Source organism: Columba livia, chromosome 5, assembly GCF_036013475.1.
Source record: "Columba livia isolate bColLiv1 breed racing homer chromosome 5, bColLiv1.pat.W.v2, whole genome shotgun sequence".
NCBI classification, from domain to species: Eukaryota; Metazoa; Chordata; class Aves; order Columbiformes; family Columbidae; genus Columba; species Columba livia.
Genome location: NC_088606.1, coordinates 21,584,989 through 21,607,892, shown reverse-complemented (window position 1 = coordinate 21,607,892; position 22,904 = coordinate 21,584,989).

Here is a 22,904-nt window from a genome sequence, read left to right as displayed (position 1 = left end):
TATCATACTAGCCTGTAAAGTAGAATATAATTCTGTGATAATCTGCTGCAAAAGATTAACACTACATATAGTTTTGTAACATGTAGTCAGAATAAGAGCTCTATTATTTGAACTTGAATAATTTCACACTGCAGATAAGCTTCTCAATATGAACTTGTGGAGCTTCTAGAACCTAAATAATCTGTGTGTGCTGCTGAAGTATCTCATATGTATGAGATGCTGACGCTGATCAAAATGTCGGCTCTATGTGCTTGGAGCTGATAGGCTCCAACATCCATCCTTCACAAACCATAAGTACTGGGCTTTGTTTCTCTATTGGATTTTAAAATAATATTTACTGTTGATAAATCTTACAGTTCATAGCTCAGATATGAAATTATACAATTATTGAATTATTTTCTCACTTAAATGGGATGTAACTGTACCTCAAGCTTATACTGTTACTTCTGTCTCCTGCAGAAATGGATAAGTCACCTTTCTAAAGTACATCAGATCTGTGAATTCAAACATCCGCATATCATCTACATATATAGTCCTTTGAATGTTTATCCTTCCTTTTCACTTCAAAATGAAGCTTGTTTGACTAGCTAGTCAGGACATGAAAGATGCAGAGTTCTTTTGATAAGTTTCCTTTCATGGGAAATATCTGTCAAGTTGGACAACATATCAGTTGCCATGTTTAGTTACAGAAAAATGCATGAGCCTTTCCAACTGAAATAAAGCTGTGTGTAGTGTTAAAACACCTCTGTCCTCCCATCCCATCCACAGAGTAAGGGGTCTGTAACACACCTATACCACGGCATTGCAACATCAGCCTTCAGAAGGGACAGGGAGAGAATAAAATAACTTATATGGTCTTATATCAGTCCATCACTTGTGGAAAATGTGAGTTCGTCATTTGCAATTTGTAATCATTTGCAGTAAAACCCAGCTGCCTCCAAGCTTGAGCCGTAGGCTGTCAGCTCCTGAAGTGTTTATCTTTCTTTACATGGATCCATTCTATCTTGCTAAATCATCATTGACTTCTTGACACTCCCTCACCACATGAGAGAGTGGCAGCAGCAACAGCCCCTCAGCCCAGATGTGATTAGAGCTTGTTTCTTTGGTACTTCACCTTTAGTCATTCTTGTAGGATTCAAGAGCCTGTAAGTCAATCACACAGGTGGCCCCTGCAGCTGGCCAGAATATGAATAATAGGTTGGGATGCATCTCAACACAGAAATAATTATAGCAAAGCAGATCCAAGTGTATGAAGAAGCTGAAGGAGCCCAGCAAAGCAGGACAGCTTGGTTTATACATATGTGCTTGCATACACACAGACATAGCCAGCAGCAGAGTCCTATGAGCTGACCATCTAAACCAAGAGCTTTTGGTCACAGAAAATAGAGTAAGAGTGGGTTTTCTTGGTTTGTTTTTTTTTTTTTTTTTTTTTTTTTTTACACTTCTATTCTATATTCTTCTCCATTCCCAGAAGAAAAGGTGACTGTAGGCTGACTTAAGTGTTGTTGAGAAAAAAGAACTACTGTGTTGTGAAGTCCTGCAGGCCCTACTCCAGACTCCTTGCAATGTGAGATCAGAGAAAGATACTGTCAGTGATTCATCCTTAATACAGTGAATACTATTAATCTGCACAGCATGTAAGTAGCATGCTGTGGCTACAGTGGCCACATGCAGTATGTGACTTGACCAGAGTTTACAAACCTATAGGATGATTTGTGGACAATAGTAGAGTTCCCTAGGAAATATCCTGACTGTATACCCTATGAGACAAGGTTTAAATCGACATATAAATAAGAAATTACATTATTTCACAGACTGTTTTAAAAGCTTGTTAGATTAATTATCTAACATTCTTTAACAGTCTTCAAACCCTATTCACATGTGATATTTTAATACGGAATGTATGTCCTTTTATTTTTTAAGAAATATAGAATAAAGATCTTCTGTGAGCAGATTTGTATTCCAACAAAAACAATCAAAACTGGATTTGTTCGTACCAAGAAATTAAGTTTGCCCTGTTGTTTCCCAGCATCCTTTTTCATTTTCTCCTTTCAGATGGTAATTGTGTTTCTGACCTCCACAAGCAGAACGAGGGGCTGTTCTTAAGCAAACCATTCTAGTGAGCAGCCTTGAACCTGGGCTGCTTCTGCGTCCTGGTTCTTGTGCCTCATACCCCTGAGGAATAGATTAGCAGCATGCAAACAAGTTGCCTGTACAACTCATTAATATATATGCAATTGTCATGTAATGTAACAGCACTTTCTGGATATTACCTGAAAGTAAGTTGCCTGGAAGAGGATGAGCCCAGCACTGCAGACTTCCTGCAACAATACTGCAGAAAGCTAGCAATTGATATCAGAGCAAATGTTTTTTTCCCCTGGTTCTCCTTTGTCAATCATATTATACTAATCCCAGATGCACTCCTGAGGAGTAACAATGCAGGATAATTCTCAAAAATTATATTTAAAATGCCAAGAAGATATAACACAGTGGTGTTCAAATGCATGTAACATACATATTGGATTTCTGTGGTTCTATTTTGAAAATGATGGGTATGTTTTATGTCTGGCTGCCTTTGAGCCATCCCACCATCACTTCTTCCTCTGTACTTTGAAAGAAAAGACAGTAAATATTAGGTCATTAAATAATACAAAGCCAGTTAGGATGTACAACTGAGGGAACAGTGAGCCATAGTGTCCAAGGTAAGAAATTATCCTTATAAATCTAGAGTTACCACAAAGTGATTTGAAAAGAGTAGGATTTATTTATTTTGCAAGCAGACAAGTCTTTGATTTCTAGTTTACAAAATAGGCATCCTATTAGTTTGGAACCCATTCTAATTTACTGTTGTCAAAATCCTAAACAACAGTTTGTTCTCCTTGAAATGAGATGGTTGCAGAATTGAGTTTGAATTTTGTAAATGTTAGCTGCTGTTTCACCATTTCATTCACTGATACACTTGTTTTGCTTCAGTTATTACTGTCAGTGTGAAGAAACTCATGGCAAAATAGTAACTGACATGTAAAATTGGGGGCATTTTATTTTATTTTATTTTATTGTATTTTATTTCATTTCATTTAACTTAAAAGCTGATTTAGAAAGAACTGATTGTGTTTTTTTTTGACTTAGTATTTTTAGAGATCAGCTGGAAAGGAAGACATTCTCTCAGTTTTAATAATAACACATCTTGTCTGTATCTATTGCGAAACATTTCAAAACATTTCAGAAATATTTTTTCTCAACAACAAAGGCCTCTAGCAAGTAAGAACTGGAGTGGTAGAAAAGAATACCTTTAACAACAGTGGAAAATTAAGAGATGTATAATCTCTCAAACTGCCGTTTGATTAGGATATAAAGACAACATACAGACCCTTACACACTGAGACAGAAAAAGAGTATCTTTAATTTCAGCGGCACTTTTAAAAATAGGCCAAATGTTTTTCAAAACTGAAAACAATTTCCGTTGAAACTGTTATACCTCGTGTTTTTGTATCTTCTGAAAAGTCACTAGGATTCAAATTCATTTAAGTAACACATATTGCATACTTTAGAACAGAAGTGTAAAACCAAACAGTGAGTTTATTTCCACATAGTCCAGAGACAGACATGCACTGTTGACCAAATGCAAAGTGTAAATGTGCTTGTTTTTATAATTTTTGAATACTTGCAAGGCATTCATAAATTAAATCTATATAAGAATAATAATCTGCAGAAATTATAGGAGACCTTGTTTCAAATAAATAAATTTAGGCATCATAATCTATCCATATTCATTTCAGAAAAAAATGAACAACACAGAGTTGAAAACATAATTTATTACAACTTATATTCTAGGGCATTTGTATAGTCTTGACTTACACAGAAGCACCAAACACCACTTCTTTTTAACAGCACAATAACAGACTTGTTCCTTCTTTATTGACTGTTGGTTTTGTCACAGAGAATAATCACTTACCCTACTCCAAAACATCAATGGGATGATTTTTTTTCAGATTGAGGAAATTAATAAATACTCCATAAAAATAGAAAACAGTAAGTGTTCATGGGCAAAAGGAAACAGCCAGCCAGCCTTTCAATAGCATTTGACATGTGCAATGAATCCCAACATGACAAGTAGAGTTTTTGATAATAATACTAGACGATCTTTCCAGGTGTGGAGGATAAATGTTTGTTTTTTTTTTTTTCAGGTATGGATGCAGCTATAGGGACCATCCTAACGTCACAGACAAACCATACGTAGCTGTGAGGCTCTGAATTCTAGTGAGGATATTCCAGAGTGAAATTCTTTTCAGGGCATAGCAAGAACTACCGCAAGCCCAAAGTGGCCTCCCTGTACCGTGGAAAGCAGCATTTCCCGTCCATGAAGTAAGACAAAAGTTTTGATCAGAAGTACAAGAACAGGAGACATGATCAGGTTTAATGTCTCATATTGCATTTACATCTCACTCATTCTGTCCAGGAATGTCTAAATGTTCCTAGCAGCCTCTAGCAGCCTTTTATCTCTGATGGGCTGGGTAAGCTCAAGGAGTCTGAACACTGGTGAAGAACATAGTACTAGCATGTTATTCATTCCATACCGCACACTGGTTCTGCAGTCTCCTCATCAGGGACTAGATTTTTTTCACTGCAACATTAATTTTGTTTCTGATTGAAACCTGTGTCTCCAGAGAACCTCCTTCAGCTTTAAGCTTTAAATAACTCTAGTGTTTAAATCTCTCTTCCCTCCCCCAGTCTGGGGTTAGGAAGGAAGTCTATCAGATGTGAGTATCTGGTGCTTTCCCAGTATTGACACTATGTTACAAAGTACACAGAAAGGACAAGAATGAGAACACCTTGTTTGTATCTACTTTTTTTTTACTGTAAGTATGTGATTAAATGAGGACTTAAAAGAGCCAGAGGTTCACTAGGCATTTGCTAGGTTGCTGATGGTATGGTTTGATTCTCCTCCCTCATCCTGGCCTGACATCGCCTGAAATGCAATCTGAGATGTGTGCTCAGAGGCTTAAGTGCTAGCAGTTTGGTTACCCACAATGCATGATCTAGTAATCCCAGGTAATAGATCAAAATGGGAAGAGATATTTAACTAGGAACAGATGGTGCACAATCCTGTGCCCAGTCAAGATGATGCTTATTTAGTATAGAGCCAGTGATGAGAGTGATCATTTTGGATTTACAGTGCAGTATGCACATGCAAAATCAGGCTCTATTAATTTAGTTTATTGGGATTTGGTTAGCTGGGAAAGATTTTATACCCAAGTATAGGAAAGAATTACTTTATTTGGCCTTGTTGTAGGAAAGCTGAAGTTAAATTTGAACACAGAGCTGTTAGTACTCAACTTTGTGGTTGCACCTAACCTTTACAATAGAGACCTAAAAATAATAGAGAAGTCAAATTTAATAATTTGAATGATAAAATGTGCAATCAGTGCAACTATAAGTAGCTGTATTATGTGGATGGAAAAAGACAAAAAATAATTATACTTAAAGGCCAGCATGAAACCACTCCTTAAATAAAAGTATAGAAGGATCACTAGGAACTGCCTTATGAAGGCAATGGTTAGACTAGAATACAAAATCCCACACTTTGTGGACAGTATTTTGTCTGTGTTCAGGCATGAAAAGTAGCAGCACTGCCCGCATAAGGTTGGTATTCCACTTCTTTTAACAATATTTTATTTTGGCCATGATTTCCTTCTCCAAGTCCTTGCAGAGACCCAATGGTAGTTACTGTATATAGTTGCAGAAGGATTGGGTCTTTTGTTTGCTAGTCTGCAATCACAACAGATGCAAACTGAGACTATCCAGTTCAGTTTGTGGAAGTATCAAAGCAGACTAACCTTTCTATTGATATGGCAGGAGGAAGATGACTTTATCTGACAAACTCCTCCTGACAGATCAGTCCCCAGGTGTTTTGTGAGATCTCCACAGTATATTAAGGTCAATGAATGAGAGACCTTCAGCCAGCTCACATGGGGTGATGGGGTAATTGATTTTCTAGATAAATTTCAAGACCAGGACAAAAAGTGCTTTGAGTAAGTATTTTGCACAAAGGAGCCTATTACAGAGTTTATGAATTAAATATATACCTAAGGGATCTGGCCTATCATTTCTCTTGACTGTCTCTGTATGTGTAATGCCATTCTTTATAATCACTGATTTTAATCATGGTTAGATTTTATAAGAGGTAATATCCTTTCAGTAAACTTTTGAACACGACTGTATGTAACATGAATTTCATTTATTACAGCTACTGCTGTGCAAAACTTGAGTGTTGGTCTTGCTTAAACTGTGAGCCAAAGCATATCCCAGATAGCCATCCATCAAAGGAAATAGAGTAATACCTGGCATGACCTTTTCCATCATTGTTTAGCAGCAGAAAGACCAGGATGGATCTCAGGGGTAGAGTAAACCTGGAACTAATCTATTGCAGACCAAATTAAAATTTGGTACTTCTTTCTAACATATGAGCAAATGCCACCTGAGAGAAACTATTGAAGACATCCTGTACAAATTTGGCCCCGTGAATCTAATTGAGCTGGTTAGGAAGCTGGTGTAACTGCAATTTTGGAATGTGCAAATCCTGCTGATGTTAAATATTGTTAGCAATAAGCTAACAACACTGCTAATGCCTAAGGAATAACATTATCTCAGATTCATCAGGAGACAGACTAAACAGGAAATATTTAAATGACTTTAAAAGCTCTTTGGGAGAAAATATATATACATCTTACATACTGCTTGTCTTGAATGATCTCTATCTTCTGAAACAGCCTAATGTAAAGGTGCAGGATTTTTGGTGCTTAACCAGCAAAAAAGTCCACCTTGGGAGGGAATAGAGCCCTCGATTAGGAATGGAGTCTGTAGCTTATTACTATTCGAAGTGCAAATCTCCGCACCTCTCAGTCACACAGAGAATTACATTTTGTCTGGCTCTTTTTAGCTGAGCTTTTGTCAACTCTTGACAGAGGAAACATAAAGAAAACAAAGATGCTCTCTCAGCTTTCAGAGAACTCTGACTTCTCCTGAGGCTCAAGCCTGCGAGCCAAACTTATAGGACACTGGATTCAATGGATATGCTTAAAGAATTTCCCCCTCTGTTTTATAAAATGTGTTAATCTGATGCTACTGGATTAAGTAACTGAGAACATCAGTGAGCAACTGGCTCTGCTTAAATTAATCTCACTTTTCAGTTACAGTACAGTCTGCTTTTCCTGTGTTTGAGACCCCACATGTGTCCCTTCCAAGTCAAAATATTCTATGACATTATGATAATACCTCTGGCTGTTTCGGTTATCCCTCCAGAGCTCTGCCAGCACAGCAAGTCTGCAGCAACAGCTCTAGCAAATCTCTCTCCCTCCAGATTCTCCATCTGAATTCCCAACCATGTGTCCTGTGAAGAATTGTTTATCTCATATTCTGTCTGTAAATGGTGAGATGTAGGTAATTATCTGTTGTTGGAGGGTAGAATGAGAAGTCATATTTACCTGTCAGGTAAGGAGAGAGAAACCCAGTATATCGGGTCTATAACCAGTCACCATTGAAGTCCCATAATTTTTCTTTAAAGAGATCAGACTTATAGGACTTCCTATATACTACAGTTAAATTGAAATTTAATTTCTGTATACTATAATCCTTAATTATTCTGTGTTTTTTACAAGGAATCAGTAACTGTTTATGTTTCCAATTTATTATATTTATGGCCTTGAAGTTAAAAACACAAATGCATGCTCATACATATGCCTTCCCATTTTCCTTGAAATTTTTATTCTTGTCCTATAATAGTGTTTACTGAAATGAAAATGTTCCAAGAGCAAAAAAGTAATATAAAGTTACCAAATTATCTTCTGGAGGGAGAAGAATTTCTGTAATGTAAATATTAAGTGTTATTCCATTGGGTGTCCACACAAGACTTGATGAAACACACAGCTTTCTTGCGAGGTGCCAATATGGCTACAGTGAAACTCTCTTAAGCCCTGTTTTTTTTAAAAAAGTGTAAACTAAATCTATGATTCAAGCCCCCACCTTGTGTTGTACTCCTCCCTCTGGTGCTTAAAGTACAACCTCTTTAATTACTTCTGCAGGTGTTTTTTCCTCACATAATCACTAAGAGACTCTTGCCCATATAGATCCTTATTATTCAGGAGAAAATGATAAAGGAGGAAAGATGGGAACATAATCAAAAGAAGTGAGATAACTATGTGTATATTTACATAGAGTAAATAAAGCAAAATGAAATCAGAAGTTGAGGGTGTTGGTTATGTCTGAAGTATCTGGCTTGATGAGGTATTAAGTATTAGTCACAAAAAATCACGTTGTAATGATCAGGGAAATTGGACCATGTCTTCTCCAGTCTGGATAAATCTAAAACACCAGATAGTGTTTGAATGTGAAGTTGTCTGTCCTGAGGATGAGGGAGACAACAGTTTGGCTTCCACCAGGCTACCTGAATCTATCTGTGAAATTAGGTTTTTGCTTGTCTTGACTAGTGTCCAGTCAGAGCTGTTATACTGAGAGTAACTTTGCAGCTAAACCAAGAAACATCTCCCTGTTGATGTAAGCAATTCAGTTGGGTTCAGTATGAATTCCTCTCTCTTGGGCTCATCCTGTGTGAAATTCTGGTTCTCCAGGGAGAAAGCCAGAGCAATACTATTAGCAAATAACCCTACTCCTGAGGACAGAGCTGTTGTTTTGGGCACAGAGTTTTTCAACCTGTCTCATTGAATTTAGGTTTGACAGTCAAACAGGAATTCACATCTGGTCAGAGAGATACCTTTACTCCACAGCATATGTTTCAATGCTTTCCTAGTTATATCATCAGTAACCATCTATCACTCACACATGCAGGACATTCACAAATTCTTACTGACAAGGCCTGCAGGGTGTGGAATTACAGGTGTGGAAAGTCTCACAAAGAGCTGTCCGCTCCACCCTGAAGGCAATAAAATGGTATCTCAAAGGACTGCTCAGCTTATTTTAAGAGCAGAGACCTTGAAATGTTTTTAGATAGTCTGAAATATGAATTGTTAATTGACTTAATATGGTGAGTGTCTCAGTAGTATTTAAGCATAATTATTTAACTTCTAGTATATTTGAAGCTCAATGCTGTGAAGGTACTTACCTCCTGAGTTTTTTATGTAACACTCGTGCTCTCCTGAGCGACAAATAGCAAACACTGAAATCCACTGGGATATTTCACACTGGAAAACCAAGATTTGAGCTAGAAGCAAAACAACTGATGTTAGGCTGCTTTCATATGTCCATGGATTGTTGGAGCATAATCTGTGCCTAAGTGCCATTTTCAGTCAGCAAAATCCCATGCCTTTCCCTTAAAGCCTATCAATGTTTTATGTTTGTTTCTGAGAGTTAAATGCCTCTCTCTGGTCTGCCATGAATCTCTTTTTCTGCTTTCTTCTTCAATATAAAAAATACTGCACAACCATGTTTTGCATGGATAACTGCACAGTTTTCTGAAAAGAATGAACATATAACCATCCCACATAACATCATGCTAAGGGCAATGAAAGTGCTGGAGTCAGCATACACGGGAAAAAAATACAGAAAAGTCTGTGTTTAAAGCCAAAACCAGGTTTTGGAACCACTTGTGCTTTCAATGACAGGATGCAAGTTACATCCCAAACATCTATTAAGTAGAATAACAGAAGATAAGGTGTTTACTCTGAAGTCACTTCAAGATGGACAAAAAGAGAACTTTATATGGAATCCTGGATTTGGCTGTACTGTTACCTCCACAGTATTTAGCAACGTTCCTTACACCCTATAATTGATGAATGTATAAGTTGCAGAATTAAGACATAATTAAAGTTAAAAGAGACACATGCTTTGGTGCTTTTTATTTTTTTCCCCTTCAGTTTTCTCAGTTGTGAGTGTGCACTTGGGTCGCATATTCAATCTTTCTACTTTTTGTGTTGAGTAAAAAAATAAAATATCTTTCATTTAAAACTTAGCAACAAACATTGTCTAACACAGTTGTCTATTGTAGAAAATCTACTGTAAGGTAGTGGTTGGTACTCTAGGTGCCTACGTCTCATAGGTGAAACCAGTACGATTTATGGGCTATTCTGAAAATGTGTTTGCAAGAGACCTAAATCCTAAAGCAAAGTCTTTAACAAACTTTCTTCTACCTTTGGATTAGTATTGCAGGCATCACTGTACAATTTTAGCAATCCTAAAACTTAGACACTTCCAGAATTGTGTTTATTCCCAAGTCATATCATTATGTATAAGCTGATGACACAGTACCTGTCACATTAAAGAACGCATCGAGTTAACGAGTCTGTAATGATACAGACATCATAAATGATATTGATGCTTCATGCAATGAAGTAATGTAATGAAAACTTGCAAATTTCTGCTTTCTAAAGTGGAAGACAGCATAATTAATGAAGCTTCGTTTGGAGGTCAGATATTCCTAATCAATAACATGAGCTGGATTCAATTTTTCATCCTGATCACTTGTCCAGCCCTTATGCAAATTGATTGATAGCAAAAAATTGTGGTGATTAAACAAAATTCTCTCTGCATGTGAAATATGTAATGAATGGGCACCCTGGCGACAGTTGTAAACACTGCTTTAAGTCTCCATTAAATACAATTTGAGAGATGGATGATATAATAAGCATTGTTAATGGATGATATAAAAATCATGCTGCACAAGGCTAATTTAGACAGCTCAAACTGGGGATCAGAAGAATGAAAATAAGAATGAACTACATTGGAAATATTTGAGTTTCTGAGAGCACAGAAGGAGTGTATGATCCCTTCCAGTGCAAAAAGCGTGTGGTTTTCCAACTGACGATTTTTAGGATAACCACACGAAAAACTCCCTGGTCAATGTGCTTTTTTCTGTCTAGGAGGCTGGTTGGCAGAGTCCCTTGGGAGACAGTCCTGAAGGACAAAGGAGTCCAGGAAGGTTGGTGTCCCTTCAGGAAGAAAATCTTAGATGAACACAAGTAGGCAATCCCCATGTGTTGAAAGGTGAGACGACAGGGAAGAAGGCTGGCCTGCCTGAATAGGGAGCTTCAGCTGGAACTTAAGAATAAAAAGAGAATTCATAACCTTTGGAAGGAGGGGCAGGATACTCAAGAGGAATACAAGAATACCATGAAATTATGCAGGGTGAAACTTGAAATGGCCAAAGCCCAACTAGAGCTAAGCCTGGCTACTGCTGTAAAAGGCAAAAAGAAATGTTTCTATAAATATATCAGCAGCAAAAGGATGGCTAAGGAGAATCTCCATCCCCTGATGGATGCAATGGCAAACATAGTGACAGAGGATGAGGGGAAGGCTGAGGTACTAAATGCCTTCTTTTCCTCAGTCTTTAATAGTCAGAACAGTTGTGCTCCAGGTACACACTCCCCTGAGCTGGAAGACAGGGATAGGGACCAGAATGAAGCCCAAATAATGCAAGAGGAAATGGTTAGCAACCTGTTTCACCACTTAGACACCCATAAGTCTATGGGGTCAGATAGGATACATCCAGGGGTGCTAATGGAGCTGGCAGAAGTGATCACTAAGCCACTTTCCATTGTCTATCAGCAATACTGGCTAACCGGGGAGGTCCCAGTTGACTGGAAGTTGGCAAACGTGACACCCATCTACAAGAAAGGCCAGAAGGAGGATCCAGGGAACTACAGACCTGTTAGTCTAACCTTGGTGCTGGGGAAGGTCATGGAGCAGATCATCCTGAGTGACATCACACAGCACATACAAGACAACCAAGCGATCAGGCTCAGTCAGCATGGGTTTCTGAAAGGCATGTCCTGCTTGACCAACCTGATCTCCTTCTATAACAAGGTGACCCACTTAATAGATGAGGGAACAGCTGTGGATGTTTTGTACTTAAATTTCAGTAAAGCGTTTGACACTATAACTCATGGTATTCTCCTGGAAAAGCTGGCAGCTCATGGCTTGGATAAGTGTACTCTTCAACAGATAAAAAAATATCTGGACAAGTGGGCCCACAGAGTTGTAGCAAATCCAGCTGGTAGCTTGTCACAGGTGGTGTTCCCCAAGGCTCAGTATTTGGGCAGGTTCTGTTTAATATCTTTATCAATGATCTGGATGAAGGGATCAAGTACAGTCTTAGTAAGTTTGCAGATGACACCAAATTGAGTGGGAGTGTTGAGCTGCTGGAGGGTCAGAAGGGTATAGAGAGGGATGTGGACTGACTGGATCATTGGGTTGAGGCCCACTGTGTGAGGTTCAACAAGGCCAAGTGCCAGGTCGTGCACTTGGGTCACAACAACCCCATGCAATGCTACAGGTCTGGGGAAGAGTGGCTAGAAAGCTGCCTGGCAGAAAAGGACCTGGGGGTGTTGGTTAACTGTCGGCTGAACATGAGCCAGCAGTGTGCCCAGGTGGCCAAAAAAGCCAACAGCATCCTGGCTTGTGTCAGAACTAGTGTGGCCAGCAGGACTAAGGTAGTGATTGTTCCATTCTACTCAGCACTGGTAAGGTCCCATCTTGGATACTATGTTCAGTTTTGGGCCCCTCACTATAGGAAAGACATTGAAGTACTAGAGAGAGTTCAGAGGAGGGTGATGAAGCTGCTGAGGAGCCTGGAGCATGATTCTTATGAGTAGTGGTTGAGGAAACTGAGGCTGTTTAGCCTGGAGAAAAGTAGGCTGGGGGGAGACCTTGTTGCTGTCTACAACTATTTGAAAGGAGGCTGTAGCATAGAGGGTGTTGGTCTCTTCTTCTAAGTAGCAAGTGATAGAATGAGAGGAAATGGCCTCAAGTTGCATCAGAGAAGGTTCAGATTGGATAGTAAGAAAAATTTTTCATGGAGAGGATTGTGAAGCAGTGGAACAGGCTGCCCAGGGGAGTGTTAGAATCACCATCCCTGGAGGTGTTTATAACATGTATAGATGAGGTTCTTAGGGGCATGGTTTAGCGCTAGAGTATGGCTGGACTCAATAACCTGGAGGGTGTCTTCCAACCAAAATAATTATATGATTCTAGGAATACTTTTGTTCCTGTGTCATATGAGTCTATACTGAAAGCTGAAAAAATGTAATTACCTCCAGTATCTATAGTGCACCTACCATTTGATGAATGTGGATTTTGTTCCTTAAGAATAAGATATATTTAGTTTTCTTCTTCCTCCTTCTCTCTTTCCTTTCCAAAAAAAGTTTTCTCTGTTTTGTTGTGCCCATAAACATGGAAATAAAGGTGTCCTAAGGTACTCCTATTTCTTACTTTTCTCTGGGCTGACATGAGTACTGTGTTTTATCTCCTACTAGAATATTAAGCAAGGTGGAACTGGGTGAGGGTATACTGGTGACAGAAGACCTGGGAGGTGTTCACACTTTCCTTGGTCATACAATATGAACTGTGTACTCCACATTAATTTTGAGCCTTTGCAATCCTCCTCTTCCCCTTATAAAACCACCCCAAGAGACAGATGTCCTCCAGACATGTGGAAACACATGGGCAACATGTGAAAGACTCTAATTATAGCAGTTCCTTCTTATCTGTTGCACGTATGTATATTTCAGCATTTTAAAAGTTTGTTCTGATCTCTTGAAAAGAAATCCAGAGCATGGTGACCCTTGGCTTAAAATCTTTACCAAATAAGATCTTCACTCTGAATTTTATTACATCATCAGTAACTACAAATATGGGGAGAGCCAAACTAAGAAGAAAAGGGAAATTGGATAAGGTGAAGCAGAAGGCTCATTTGGACTTATTCCTCTGTCCATGTGAGGAACAGAGACAGAAGTTAGAAGATGGGGGAAATCTGAGAGCATAAAGGTATTGGAGGGAAAATCAGGAGTGTCTGTGAAGGTAGGAAAGGAAGAGATTTAGAAGGGAGACTGCACAGATTTATTGAGAAGGAGGAACATATGTCAAACAGTGAAAAAACAATTTTTGTAAATGCGGTAATGCGTACTCTATATAATGCTGATTAGGATACTGCATCATTTGCGTCATCATGTCAACAACACAGAGGGCACAACTGATTTTTATGAAGTGCTAAAATGCTCCGAGGTCCAGTGGAATTTAAGAGTTTATTACTAACATTTGGACAGCTCTGATTACAGATAATTGAAGCTGTTTTTTTGATTACAGATAATCAAAGTAATCAGGTTAGAGTAACAGTTCTCAGAACTGGCATTGCTTGACCTCTTTTTCTGTGCTGTTTTTTTGTAAGCAGGAGAATGACATTTATTCTTCCATAATAAAACCTTCCATTTAAAAAAACGTTACTGGCTTGACCACTTATGAATAAAACTAATGTCGTTAGAAATGATTGCAAGACTGTATACACAGCATTGAAAAGCACAATTAAAGACTTTTTCATACATATGGCACAAAATTTCTTCTGATATATGGTTTTGATTGTGCTTAGTATAATGATGGCTGATTCTAATTGAGTTCTGGACAATATCAAAACATGCATAAAGAATGAAAATAATAATATGACTTCTATCCTAATTTTATTTCTGAATACTCACAGAAAGTAAGTTTCACAGAGTACTTCTTAGGCTAGACCTCTGCAACAGGCATTGTATTATCATGGTCAAAAACATTTATTTATGGTATTTATTTTCCTATGTTTAAAATTTGGGAGAGAACATTTCTGTACTTCTTAAGGACATTAACGATTGACATTCCTAATATACATAATATACATGAATAATCTTTGTCTAGTGGTTCCAGGGCAGCTCTGGTTGCTGTTAAGACTAGATTCAGAGGCCTCAGCAAACATGGAACTGAGGTCTGCTTGGAACGAACTCATATACTTGCTGATCTGTGCACAAGCCTCTGCAGAACATACAACATTCTTAACTTTCTCTCTAAGCACTTTTTAAATCCCATGTATGTAGAAAAAAGCCTGAAAGTGGTAATGCTACAAATCTCATGAAAGATAATTTCAACAGTTCAGGTTTTATGGAAACATACAGTAATCATGACAAAATTCTGAGAGCTGGTTGCTCTGAAATCTAAGGCAAGAAACTTGAGGAGGAGGAGAAGTTAGTGTACTTTAGAATACAAGAAATTACAGTTCGATGTGGTAAAAAAGTTCTTGAAAATATTTTAATTAGCTCTTCCAAAAATTGTGACATTTTAAAGAGGCATGTCAAGTTCTGCATAAATGCCATGACATTAGAAAATAAAACAATTACAATACAAAGACACACGTTTTATTTGTTTGCTGTTTGCATTGTCTCCGAAAAATCAATTATTTTCTTTAGTATTGTAATTGTTTTATTTTCTAATGTGATGTCATTTATGCAGAATTTGACATGCCTCTTTGAAATTTCTTCCTAGATTATGTTATCATAAGAATCCATTCCTCCTCTAGTATGATCAGGACTAAAACCAATAAATACATAAATACCATAAACAACATACCATACTCAACTAAGCATACACAACACATCAATAAAAGCGTGACATTTTAAACCATCATGGAGGAGTGGTGGATGCTTTTATATTGAGCTTTCATAAGAATCACAGAAGAAACTAAGACCAGCAAAGAGCAGAAACTGGATTCTAAATGCAGAGAATCACTGGTTAAGCTGCACTGACACACAAAGTTTGAGTTGAACTAGGGCAAGTACATTTCCTAGAATTCCATAAAAAAGTTAGAAGTGACGAATCACTGTATAATGAAAGCAATTTCATTAACAAGTCTTACTAGAAAAATGGGACATCACCTAAAATTAATGGATTTTTAGCTATAATTAGATAATATATGCAATGAAGGAAACAAGTAAAAAAACAAATGCAGAGTAGAAATCAAACATCTACTAATGAACTTTACATAAGAAAGAAATGAATAAGCTAATAAGGTTCTAGAACCTGCTTCCAATATTAATAAAAATGAAATAAAAATGGACTACATTTAATATGATTTCTAATAATATAATTTCTAGATATAGGGACAGTGTGAGATAGATGGATTTTACATTCATCCTTCTATTTTCATGCAATACAGCCTTTGTGACTTATATCAGATAATTTAACCTATATGTAAAGTCTTGCCATACATACATATATATATATATATATGTATATATATATATATATATCCAGGTGAAGTAGATGTTGACTCTGTCAGAAAGTGTTGTGAGCGGGTGAAGAAAGTTTCCATTCACTTTGAAGGAATGTAGCATTCTACTGTCTGTCACTGGTGGAGTATAGGACAATTAATAACCTTTGTTTATACTATCTGTTTATAATCACAAAATCACTGAATCACAGAATGACTGGGGTTGGAAGGGACCTCTGGAGATCACCTAGTCCAAGCCACCTCCTAAAGCAGGTTCACCTAGAGCAGATCGCACAGGAATGTGTCTAGGCAGGTCTTGAATGTCTCCAGAGAAGGAGACTCCACAACATCTCTGGGCAACCTGTTTCAGTGCTCTGTCACCCTCAAAGTAAATAACTTCTGCTCATGTTTAAATGGAACCTCCTATGCTTCAGTCTGTGCCTGTTGCCCCTTATCCTATCATTGGGCATCACTGTAAAGAGTTTGGTCCCATTCTCTTGACACCCACCCTTGAGATTTTGATAAGCATTGATAAGATCCCCTCTCAGCCTTCTCTTCTACAGGCTGAACAGACCCAGCTCTCTCAGCCTTTCCTCTTAAGAAAGATGCTCCAGTCCCCTAATCATCTGTGTAGCCCATTGCTGGACCCACTCCAGGAGTTCCTTGTCTTTCTCAAACTGGGAAGCCCAGAACTGGACACAGTATTCCAGATGTGGCCTCACTAGAGCGTAGTAGAGGGGGAGGATAACCTCCCTCAACCTACTGGTCATACTCTTCATAATGCACCCCAGGATACTGTTGGCCTTCTTGGCCACAAGGGCACATTGCTGGCTCAAGGTCAGCCTGTTTTCCACCAGAACTCCCAGGTCCTTCTCTGCAATGTTGCTTTCCAGCAGGTCAACCTATAACCTGTACTGGTGCATGAGGTTGTTCCTCCCTATGTACAGGACCTTACACCTGCCCTTGTTGACACTAGGTTCCTCTCCGCCCAACTCTTTAGTTTGTCCATGACTTGTCGAATGGCAGCAGAGCCTTCTGGTGTGCCAGCAACTCCACCCAGTACTGTATCATCAGCAAACTTGCCAAGGGCACACTCTTTTTCTTTGTCCAGGTCATTGATGAATAGGTTAAACAAGACTGGACCTAGTACTGACCCGTGGGGAACACTTCTAGCTACAGGCCTCCAACTAGACTCTGTACCACTCATCACTGAGTTCTGTTATCCAGCTAGTTCTCAATCCATTTCACTGTCCATTAATCTAACTCAGACTTCCTGAGCTTACCTATGAGGATGTTATGGGAGACGGTATCAAAAGCTTTGCTGAAATCAAGGTAGACAACATCCACCACTCTCCCCTCATCTACCCAACCAGCCATGCCATCAAAAAAGGCTATCAGATTGGTCAAGCATGATTTCCCCCTGTTGAATCAATGTTGACTACTCCTGATCATCTTCTTTTCCTCCTCATGGTTAGACACAACATCCGAAACAAGCTGTTCTATCACTTTCCAGAGATGGAGGCAGTGCTGACTGGCCTGTAGTTTCCTGCATCCTCCTTCTTTCTCTTCTTGAAGACTGGAATGACTTGGCTTTCCTCCAGTCCCCAGGCACTCTCCTGTTCTCCATAACCTTTCAAAGAGGATGGGGCATGTCTTGACGATAACATCTGCCAGCTTCCTCAGCACTGATGAGTGCACCCCAATAGGGCCCATGGATTTGTGGGTGTCCAGTTTGCCCAAATGACATCTAACCTGATTCTCTTCAACAAAGAGAAAGTCTTCCTTTCTCCAGACTTTCTCTGTCACCTCCAGACTCTGGGATTCCAGTGGGTGGACCTTAGCAGTAAAGACTGAAGCAAAGAAGACATTCAGTAACCACACCTTCTCTATATCTTCCATCACCAGAGCACCCACCTCATTTAGCACCTGTCCTACATTTTCCCTAGTATTCCTTTTTCTTCTGATATACTTGAAGAAGCCCTTATTTTTGTCCTTGACATCCCTTGATAGATTTAATTCCAAGTGGACCTCAACCTTCCTCAAGCAGCCCTGCATACTCTTAACGATGTTCCTATATTCCTGTCAAGTGCTCTGTCCCTTTTTCTGTATTCCATTCATTTCATTCATCCATTTGAATTTTGTCAGAAGCTCCTTGCTCATCCATGCAGGTCTCCTGCTCTTTTTGCTTGATTTCTTGCTTATAAGGATGCAGTGATCTTGACCTTAGAAGAAGTGATGGTTGAATATTGACCAGCTCTCCCGGACTCTCTGCATTCTAGAATCCTAATCCATGGGAATCCTCCAAGTAGGCCAAAGTTAACTCTCTCAAAGTCCAGGGTTGCAGTCCTACTTATTGCCCTCATGTACTCTACCATCTCATGGCCATGGCTTAGCACAGACCAACAGATATGTTTCCTCATTGCTAACCCTTGAGCTACATAATTTTTGGTTTGAACACTCTTTTGCTTATACATTAGATTTGCAGGGGATATTATTATCTTGTTAAAGGGAAACTGCTATAGTTATGAAACTTTTGATACAAAACTAGGACAAGGTGAATGCAAACAATAATATATTCACTATATTGAAAGTATTGCCTAATATGCATATTTTAATAAGGTCTACCTTGCATTGCAGAAATTCATGCAGAAACTATCTAGAAGATAACACGTTTCCAGTTTAGCAGTAGTGCTAAAATAGACTAGATAGATTTTAAGTGGGAAACCATCTGACAAAGTCTTGTAACTTACACTGAAGAGAACAGCATTGATTTCTTCAACTGGGAAAATCAGCAAACAGGCGTATTAGTTACTGATTTGCAGTACCAAATATGTTATGGATTGTTATCTTGTGCTATATATGTATACAATATAGAATTATTATAAGAGATTTATAATTTCCTTGCTTTTAATCTCCACAGCCATCTTCATCCTCTAAAACAATAATTCAGGCTGCAACAATATGAGTTTGTACTCAAAGTTCCTGATCTTGTTTCTCCCTAGGAAGCATGAGCTGATTTTCTGTTACCAATAATGTAGCTGCAAAATGCCAGAATCAAGGAGTTGTAGCAGACTTTGAAGCTTGCTCCTCATCTCACAGCTAGTCTTATGGACTTGAAACAATCTCCTTCTTTCCCTCTTACCTTTTCAATGCTGAGTACTCTCACTCAGCATTGGGAATAGCCCTGACAGAATAAAATTTACATGCAGGGAAAAAAACAAATTAGTAGTTTAAATACTTTGGCATATATAATAATTTTAAAAAAGAATAAAAATAACATTCTTAATTTCAGTTATTTCAATACAAGTGCCAGGCAATGAATTAATAAGTTGTTTCTGAAGTAAATCTATGTAACCATCAGATCTTATATTTTTTCTCCTTTCCTCCTCCTCTCTGATGCCGTGCTTCTAACTTCTGTCTTAAATTAGATTGTGACTTTCTTGGTACAAGGCCTACCTCATGCAATGTTTAGAATTACTAAAGTACACAACAGATTGCTTAATAAAAATGTCCCTGACTCATGCTTTTGTAAGGTAAATAATTATTAACAGTAGACAGCAGGCTCCATAATAGCATCTTTCGCTTAAAAAGCATTTGACTTTCTACATTGCTACTTAATCATAATGAGAATGCAAATCAGAATGTAATTCAAAATGGATGGGGATGTTGAAGGAGTTAAAAAAGATGTATTCCCCTTCAGCTGTCATCAGGTGTTAGAGGAGGAAGAATGAACAATCTTTGCAAATGCAGCTTGTAATGTAGATAAATAATAGATGTAGCTAGTGGCCTGAATGCATTTAGAGAATCCCAGCTGCTCCACTCAGTGTTTAATAGGCTGGAGGTGCAAATTCTTGCTACATAAATATTCAATATATTCCTACAGCCTTGCCACATAGGTGTAAACAACAATCAGCATAAAGAGGGACATAAATGTTTATTATAGGCTTCATTTTAGCTAACAGATGCTCAGTGAAAAGCCTGAAAGTTAAGGTAAAAAAAAGATGACTGGGGAAAACTTATCAATCACAAAAAAATGTTATGAAAGCAGTTTCATATATGCAAGGAGTTTATCTACAGGAGATTTGTTCTGGTTATTGCAAGAAGAATCAGTTAGTAGTACACTTCCATCAATGCAACTGTCTTATGGTGGATAGAGAAAGCTGAAGTTTGGAATTATATGACTTTGATTCTACATACTTATAGTTGGGCATTTTTCTGGAATTTCCCAAAACTCTCCCTTAGTATGTAGTTTCGTAGGAAATTCTGCTTATGCTTAGATGTATGGAAAGAAATAAGGATATTTTCACGAATTATGAATTTAACACATGGTCAAGGAACAGTAAAGTAAGCATCCATTTATGTTCCTGTTCAGCGGTTCCCAGCCCAGTTCAAGCAGGGGGAGAAGGAACTACAGCTTAGGTCTGTATTCTCTTCTTTGATACCAGCATACTAAGCATGAACTTTATTAATTTTATTAGAAATAGAGCTAGACAAGTATAACCCATGCTGATTAAAGAGTTTTATGTCTTTATTTGTTGTTATCTATAAGCAAAGTCTCTTAAAATGTCCAGAAGCACAGGTGAGTTACCTGCTTGCTTCTGTGAGGAAATACTCTATAACTGCTACTAACTCATGTTACCTAGTATGACTATTGGTGTATGAGATCACTATCAATCCAACATAATGGAGCTATGATTCAAATATGAACTTCCCCAAAGTTTTCAAAATTTGGAAGACTTCAGATTATGCCTTTAGTTGAACTTGTTCAGAGTTTCCAGTAAGCCACAGAGCCTGGTCTGGGCTTAAGTGTCCGTGAAATCAGCCTGTACAGCACTGGAGCTTTATTGTGGATCCAGGTCTATTCAAAATATAAAAAAGAAAAAACAAATACCTTTAAGATGTTGCTGTTGTTTTTGTTGTAGCATCTTCAGAATTCTACCAAACAGAAAAGGCTTCTGAGAAGGAATAGTTACTTTTTTTTTTTTTTTTTTAAATATATATATAGTCAAAACACACTTGTACTTACTTTAAGATATAAAACATGTACATCTTGTTTAGATTGTATGGAATAGATTAGCCTGGTAGAGAATTTGTGAGAGGAATAAATTCCTGTACATCAACCGTGAGATCAGCTTCAATGCAGAGGGCTAATATAGCCAGTAATAATTGTTTAGTTGGTGTACCATTTCACAGTGTATATAGCTATAATAAATCATACACATCATGTCATCTTCAGCTAATGTTAATATCTAATCAAGTATACCAGACAACAGTATCTTCCTTCAATTCTATGTGAAAACAGAAAAAGTAATTCTGAGAAACCCAGAGCACTCTGATACACATGTTCATTGTTTGAGTCCAGAAAATATATTAATGTTTCTACATTTTTATGTGGTTTTACACTTGACATTTGTAGCAGGCCTTTCCTGATCAATACATATAAACTCTCACATTTTCACAGCTAACTTTTTTGTTTTGTTTTGTTTTCTGTTTGACTTAATGGTAACTGTTCATTCTGTACAACAACATTGTCAATCTGATATAAGATGCATGAAAGCTAATGGATTTTAAAAGCATTAAGAGTGACCATAGTCAAATAAGAGCCAAGCAATTTAGTGTTGAGTGGATACTTGATTTCACTACAAAATGAGGGGTGCTATGATGAATGCCACTGAGAGATTTCACTGTCAAAATTAGATGAATGGGCAACCTGAATATGAATGAATAAGTAATTTTTCATGGACAGAAATTCTCTGTATTACAAGAATTCCCAATCATAATATTATTTCTCCATTGTTATTTAAAATTCAGATACAGTTAATTAAGAAGAATTGGTTATATATGTAACAAGTTTTTATATGAGGATTTTCAGAGTAATTTGAAAAATTCATATGATTTTGTGATTCTAATATGTAATGAATGAGAAGAGTACAAATCGTTCATACAGCCACAAACATTCTGACCAGGTACCGTTATAATTTAGCTTGTAGTATGGCATACATATAGCAGTACTGTCAGTGTTTCTATTCTCAGGAGAAGCCATGACTGAATTTAGATGAAGTTACCTCTCACCTTGCATTCCATGAACTTGTTTTTTTTCCACTTGTAAACATAAAACAAGCAAATAGTAAACACACACACACACACACACACACAAAAAAAAAAAAGGTAAAAAAATAAAGTCACAAGCTATTAAAGCTATTAATACTGACTGCATTTTCGGTTCTTGATACAAGTACCAAGACTGGCTGTAAATATGGTTATCATGTTTCTTCGAAGAGATCACACAATGGATAAATTTGTGAGGATTTACTATAGTGATGTTGCCCACAGGTGTACCCTACAGGCAGGGTTATATTGCTTGTATTAACATAATTTTGGGACCAGGAACCATGGAGAATCTGTTGGTTTCTCTCATAGCCCCATATGCCACCTGTGAACTCCTGAGGTTAAGACTAAGCAGGCGGGAGAAGGTGGTGGAGAAGGAGAAGGAACCATTTGCACAGCTCAGGAACCAGGAGAAAGTTCTGAGATAGCCACTTCCTTCTGCTGCTCTTCATCCTCAGTTTTGCACAGAAAAGTCCCCACTCCTGTGCTGAGCTGGAGAAACAGTGATAAAGACACCACAGAGGAGGGCAGGACAGTTGTTTGAACTCAGGGCTGCTGAGCAGAGTGATGCACTGGTGACAAATGCCTTACCACCAGGTGACATGATGCAGACTCTTCAGACCACACACATAGCCTTAGTCATCTCTGTCAACCAACCAAAAGGCAGATTAGCCATTTATTCCTTATTTTGTATGCCTTTGGATGACCAAACACTGGCTTAAGGTACAATAACTTGTTGTCTGTATGAAAATGCCTTCATAATAACTCCAAATCATAG